Source organism: Melitaea cinxia, chromosome 15, assembly GCF_905220565.1.
Source record: "Melitaea cinxia chromosome 15, ilMelCinx1.1, whole genome shotgun sequence".
Classification (NCBI taxonomy): domain Eukaryota; kingdom Metazoa; phylum Arthropoda; class Insecta; order Lepidoptera; family Nymphalidae; genus Melitaea; species Melitaea cinxia.
In genome coordinates this window covers 7,985,580-7,992,311 of record NC_059408.1, presented here as the reverse complement: position 1 = coordinate 7,992,311, position 6,732 = coordinate 7,985,580, and the positions used below count along the sequence as shown (strand labels likewise).

The window sequence follows — 6,732 nt, the reverse complement described above, 5'->3', positions numbered from 1 at the left end:
ACTATGATTATTATTATTAACGCATTACTTTACGTATTTCATACGTAGACATGTATTTTCTGTCGCATCGTTTTTATGGACTAATAGGCTTTAATTTTGATGTTATGCAATAATATGATAAAAATAGAGATGCCGTGAAAAGATTTAACTTCTAATTAAATTAGACATATAATAAAAATAATTTTATTTATCACATAAATTACAAAAAAGTAATATAATAATAATCCTATTAACATGTTACGTGCAAACCCTCACTCAATAGAGAGTAGCAGAAACAAGGTCACATCGATTTCCCTCTCTCTCTAAGCAATGGTGTCAATGTCAAAGGGGGTTACAGAGGAAAATGTCGAAGAATTTTCATTACAATGTTGACACTGAAACATATTGATTCCAAAGTCAACATAGCTTTTTCTTTTGAAATATGCAATAAAATTCTGTTCAAGATATTTCTTGAACGAATATTACTTGATGGAAATAATGTATCGTTATTAGGATAATAGTTACACATACATATTATAACAATGTAGCTGTTATTAAATATAAAAAAAATATTACCCATTATTTTAAATAACACCTCTCGTTCCCCTCTAAAAATATCGAGCACAAAACAATATTTCATACTGGCCATAACTTTTGTAGTAGCAATAAAAAGATAAAAATCAAAATGGCGGCTAAGCGTCACGTCAGCGGCAAACAAATAATCAGGGCAATAATGGTAGCGTTGTATTTACTTTTGGCGATTTATATTTACGTGGGGTGAAAATTTATTTAGTTGGGTTTGTAATGGCAACGCTATTCAGTTACGCCTCGTTGTGAGGGGAATAGTGTAGGGGTTGACTTTTAGAGTTGACTGGGGAGTATCGAAATAATAGTTTGAAATTTATAGTCCAATCTCCACATCTGTTTGCTTAGCTCACTAAAATTAATAACAGTTTTCTAAATATGTATAATTTTTGTATATATCATACACATTATTGTTGTATAGGTTGTTTAACAAAAAAATCATCGTATTCTTAATTAGGTAAATGACGTAAATAATAATATTAAGTTTGTTATAACTACTTCAATTGTATTTCTATATTAGATTTTTAATTAAGTAACACATTAAGCACTTTAACAAAGGGGAAAGATGGTAGTGCCCATGAAAAAAATGTGGGTCAGCTCCGACACGCGACTGGAGTTTACTCCTTAGGTATAATAAATATATGTTTCTCTCTCTCGCAATAGACGTTGCGCTCTCTCTCTCTCTCTCTCAGGTCTCGTCAATGATCAGCGTTACTGTTTAATACGATTTCGTACTCCACATATAGTTTCTTAGGGACATATAGTTTCTTAGGGAGATAACTCCAATAAACAATTTATTAATAAATGTGTAAGAAAATACAATAGGTATTGTACACAGTACATCCATAAATACACGCGTGGTGAGCGGAAAAGGGTACAAATAATATTTATAACAGTACACTAAAATGTAGTTATACCTACCTATATAAAATTAGACATTATATAGTAGTAAGTGTCCATCTATACATATTGCTAGATCTATATCATGAGTCGAGATGACTAAAAAGATAGAACACGTTTGTCTTATAAATAATATGAATTTATTTTCACTAGGAAAATTCAAATTTTTAATTTTTTTAAATTTCAACTCGTGTTTAGCAATAATAATCGAAAAATATCTAAAAGACTGCATGTCCCGGGAAAAGCCTGTAACATGCCTGTAACATGAACAAATTAGAGCGCTGTGGTGGCTTACGATTCAATTTCTGCTCCTTGATAGAAACTGAGACTTTTGCTCCTCAGAGACACATAAACAACTTGTTCAATACCTACACTATATGAAAAAATATTTCGACTTAAGGGCGTACCCTATCTGAATGACCTCGCGCGTTTCAACTCGCTTGACCGCCCCCTTCCCGCTCTTCACCTGACAACTTTTACGTATTTAAGCGCGTGAGGTAAAATAAGACATCTAGCGGATTTGTTGCGTATTATTACAACGCGCAGTCATCAATCGATTTTATAGGCCGAGAGTTGATAACGCAAACAGATTAAAATACCTAAATATATTTTATTTATAATTCACTTCTAAATATATGTGAATACTAACTTTGCAAATTATTTAAATACGCTACAGAGTTAATTTGCAATTAGGGATGGACTAAAAAGAAATACCTGGATATCTATTTGTTGGTAAGTAATTTAATTAGTATAGATGTGCTGATTATAGCTTTGGCCGACTAGCCAAATAGTCGATTGTAAAGAGACCACTAGTCAGCGGGCCGAATAAATAAAAAAAAATCCTACTCTTTTTAACCGACTTCAAAAAAGGAGGAGGACCGTATATATTTTTTATGTATGTTCGGGGATAACTTCGTCGTTTATCGACCGATTTTGATAATTCTTTTTTTTGTTGGAAAGGAGATATCTTAGGTGTGGTACCATGATAAGTAAACTAGGATCTGATGATGGGATCCCAGAGAAATCGAGGAAAACTCGAAAATCCGCATAACTTTTTAATGTACCGATTTTGACAATTTTTGATTTAGTCGAAAACCGATGTTTATCATGTGGTCACATTTAAATTTCATCGAGATCTGATTACAACTTTTGGAGTAATCTTTGATAATGCGTATTTACTTGACTAATTTTTTGTCTACCTGCGTTTTATTACTTGTCGATATAACTGAAGTCGGTTTTTTTTCGTTTGCCTGCAAACACAATTATTATATTGAGTACACATGATTAAACATACACTCATTGATTTAAAATTGTGATTTTTATTTTTAAATATGAATCGGTTACATTTTTGCTTTTATTTGAGTATATTTCTTAAATAATGTGTTCGGATCAATCAGTTTTTGAAGTATGCAGTCAATATAGAATTTTGTCAACTTTTGTTTTATTTCCTTCTGCCAAAAATTATCGTCTTTATTAATAATTTCGATTCTAAGCGATTCATTTTCACTGCCCCATACCGCATATACATATACATTTTTTGCTTTGTGTTACATGTAATTGACCTTGAATTTGGTAATACCAATTTTTGTTAATGTGGTATTGACCATTCTTATTTATTTTCCAGACGGTTATTTTTTTCTTCCTAATAGCTTCGTCTATGCCGATTCTATGCGCTGTAATGGGACATTTCACCTCAATGAGATGACGATGTTTGCCAATAACCTTGTGATTGTGGTCGTATGTATTTTCAGTGAAACTAGGCAAATTTATAGCTGACAACACTTCTTCAAGTTGTGACCGGCCACATCCTATTGCGATGGTACCAGCTACTGCACATGCATTCAAATTTAAATAATTGTCTTCACAGATATCATTTTCGATTGTAAGAGTTACGTTATACATTTTACACTGAAAAGTAAATAATGATATCAGACTATTTTGATTTTCTCCTGTTAGTATTATATCATTCGATGAATACGCTAGATGGCCATGTTTACAAAAGTTGAGTAATTTTTGAATTGAGATATGGCCACAATCTTCCTTCCGACGTATTTATCGGATATAATTTCTTCCGGTTCCGTAGTAACAGTATACTGAAATTAAAAAAATAACTGAATCGAGAACAAAAAGTTGAACACATATTTTATTTGTTTACCAGAAAGAAAATGTGAAAGGTAAAATAATACAGTGATAACTAAAATGGAAATACCTCTTTTTCTTCACTTTCTAATCCCTGACAATAGGTTGAATTAAACCCATTAGTTGACTCTGCAAACTTATTCTTATGTGCCATAGGCGTAGTTAAATCTAGACCTTGTGGCACTTTTTTGAAGGTAGTCCTAGAAAAAAATATACATTTACTAAGATAATAACATATTTTACATTTTGTACACATTGAATTAAGATAACACAATCGCACCGATCAATCTCCTTCGTGTATTCTCCATTCTACGTGACATTGGCGAAATCATCTGTGCTCATTTGGCACATTGAAAGCCATTAATCAAGAAGAAGAAGAAGAAGAAGAAGATAACACAAAGACACATATCTACACACACATCCACGCAAACAAATACTAGTACACTTATTGCTGCATTTTTTTTTGGTACTATATAGGTATGTTTGACACACTAAAACATACATTCATAAATAATATACATATACAAATACTTTATTCGTCGATTATAAGTAGGTCTGTCATTTCATTAGATAATATGAATAAAGACAAAAAGAATACACAATATAACATACATACATACATACATAATTAATTACATACACACATACATATAACACACAAAACTTATACTATTACGTAATCGATGCCTACGATTAAAATGTCACTTCCTGGCTAGGTACTCATTTTTCATTTAAACTAATCCTAAGTAAAAAAAGGAAATTAAAAGAAATAAATAAAAACCGACTGCATAAAAACTGAAAAGAAAGATAAACAAGTCCAGTACTCAATCTAGATTCCTATACTAAGTACTGGACTTGATTTTAAATCACTCACAGCGATTTAAGCAGTCGGGTTCACATACCGATTTACTTTTTTTATAACCGCACCAAGTCCGCAAAGCCCAGTCAGGAAGTGTCTAATAATGCGGTGTGACTCTTAGCATATTTTACTTACTGTGTGACATCGCAAGTTCGAAGTTGACAATTTTCTGAAGTTAAATCTTGGTTTTCTATATTTCCATCGAGTTGTTGTAGTACCTGTCTTTTTCTTTGAGCTCTGTAAATAAAATAATAAGATGATTATTTATATTGTAAATTTTAGTAAATTTAATTGATATTATATTAATTTTATTAATACGTTCTATTGCATTGTAATAAACTTACAATACAATATAAAATTACGATAAAAAATCAGTACGTAATTAAGTACTTACACTGCGATTTTTATTTCCGTGAGCCTTTGTTGCTGATATCATTTCACTTTTGATACTTTCGGCATATTCAATTTACACAAGTAAACAAATAGGTAGTTATTTCGTCCTTTCGCTCGCTTATAAAACTAAATAAACAGTATTTGCACAAGCAAATAAGTAAATGCGTCCTTTCGTTCACTTGTAAAACTAAAGTGTCTACAGTGTCCTATCACACAAATGTCAAAATTGTAGGGTCAATAAAAATAAAATAATAAACAATAAATGCGCGCGCGTCGCATCAAACGACACAAGCTCCTCATACAACGGCCGAGAGGCGAATGCTCCTCGTCGCCCGCGCAGACACCCGCTTGCCCGGTTTACTTACGAAATTCAATATTACAGATTTCTCAAAAATTATCTATTTAATTGAAAAATTGGCAGACAGTATTGAAGAGTAATGCATTGTTCACTACTGGTTAAAGTTTCATGTCTATGCGTTGCATAATTAGCGAGTTTATACGGATTTTAGACCGAGAAAAGCGTTCACGAAAAATTCATTTTCTCGTGATAAGGTAAATTTTTCAATATATCAGTAGACACAATTACAGATCAATTATCAAGCTAAAATATTGTCTTTAGAACTTTATTGTTTATTCAACGTTCAAGCATACTATAAGGAATGTAAAAACAGTAAATTCGGCCGGGTAGCCCCTTAATATAAGAATATAATTAACTTGATATATTGTAACATGTTTGTACTAGAAGCTCTTAAAACAAATAGAAAATAAGCCTTTACAATACTGAAATATATACGTAGAACTAATTTTAACCATAAGAGATTGTGGACATATGAATTTTTTATTCCATTAAAGTTAAATCTATATAGTTAAATCTATATTAAATAGTGTGTGTATTGTGTAGATATTAAAAAGATATATTAATCTTTTGTTTAAACAGGTTTCTATATATTATTTTAATTTTAAGTCAGAAATGTATATGCTTTTAATATTTTGATACTCGTTTGAGTTATTTTTAGGTCTTTACACTCACACATTTGCTATTCGAATATTATAACTACATGTGAAATACCTTTTGTAACGAAACATGTACAAATATATATGTATTAAAAATGTGTATAAATATACTGAATCAATTCATCTTTTTATGTTACATTAAACAGATGTTTATATGATTTGCTTAATTGATTATGCTTCTATAACTCGTATTCGACTTATTATTATGACATATTGTCTACTTGAATGGGTCACCCGTAAAATCGTACATATAACGCTAAGATACGTGTAAAATTAAGTGTTAAAAATGAGTGTAGAAATGGTGATTAGATCCAGGTATTTAGCGGCAGTAGTGCGATTGAGCGGTCACATCTTCACCTTACAACGGTCGACACGCGTCTGATACGCCGTCATATCACAATTCTATGGTTCGTTTGTTCCATTATGATAGGCGGTGAGTTCATGTCATATGCCTAATTATATCACACTAATTTTAACTGTGCTTAATCGATAGTCTCGCCTCTAATTCTGTAAATAACGAATTCACTTAATTTATTTGAAGCATTCGAGTGAAGTTTTTTCTTTGCTGTTTTGTTATGCGACCTCGGTCAGACAATGATGGATCTCGGAGTGCCGTCAGTCATTATTTCGAGCGAAAAGACTCTCCACTATGTTGAAAGGCTACTAGTATTACACATGGGAATCACCAATCAAAGTTTGACGTTTCTGAGACGTCGGAGTGGTTGTAATCAGTCTTTCTACGTTTTAGAACGCTCGGTGCATTGTTGAGTCGTCAATCAAGTGCCGGAGAGGTTTATTTCTGATACCTGGTATTACGTTACTTTTTCTTTTTGTATTTAGATAATATTGAATTTAATTAAAAT

At 31.7% G+C, this 6,732-nt stretch overlaps 1 long non-coding RNA gene across 2 annotated transcripts; it reads right to left on the bottom strand.

Annotated features, from left to right (window-relative positions):
• Positions 1-2,661: 2,661 nt before the first annotated feature.
• LOC123660468 lies at positions 2,662-5,311 on the bottom strand. Of its 2 annotated transcripts, XR_006744202.1 has the most exons (4): positions 4,857-5,311; positions 4,598-4,699; positions 3,674-3,803; positions 2,662-3,557 (listed from the first exon to the last, which is right to left on the bottom strand). It is a non-coding gene; the product is annotated as an uncharacterized LOC123660468 (long non-coding RNA). The 2 variants fall into 2 exon arrangements; XR_006744201.1 differs by having other exon boundaries at positions 3,546-3,803.
• Between the last annotated feature and the right edge of the window lie 1,421 nt (positions 5,312-6,732).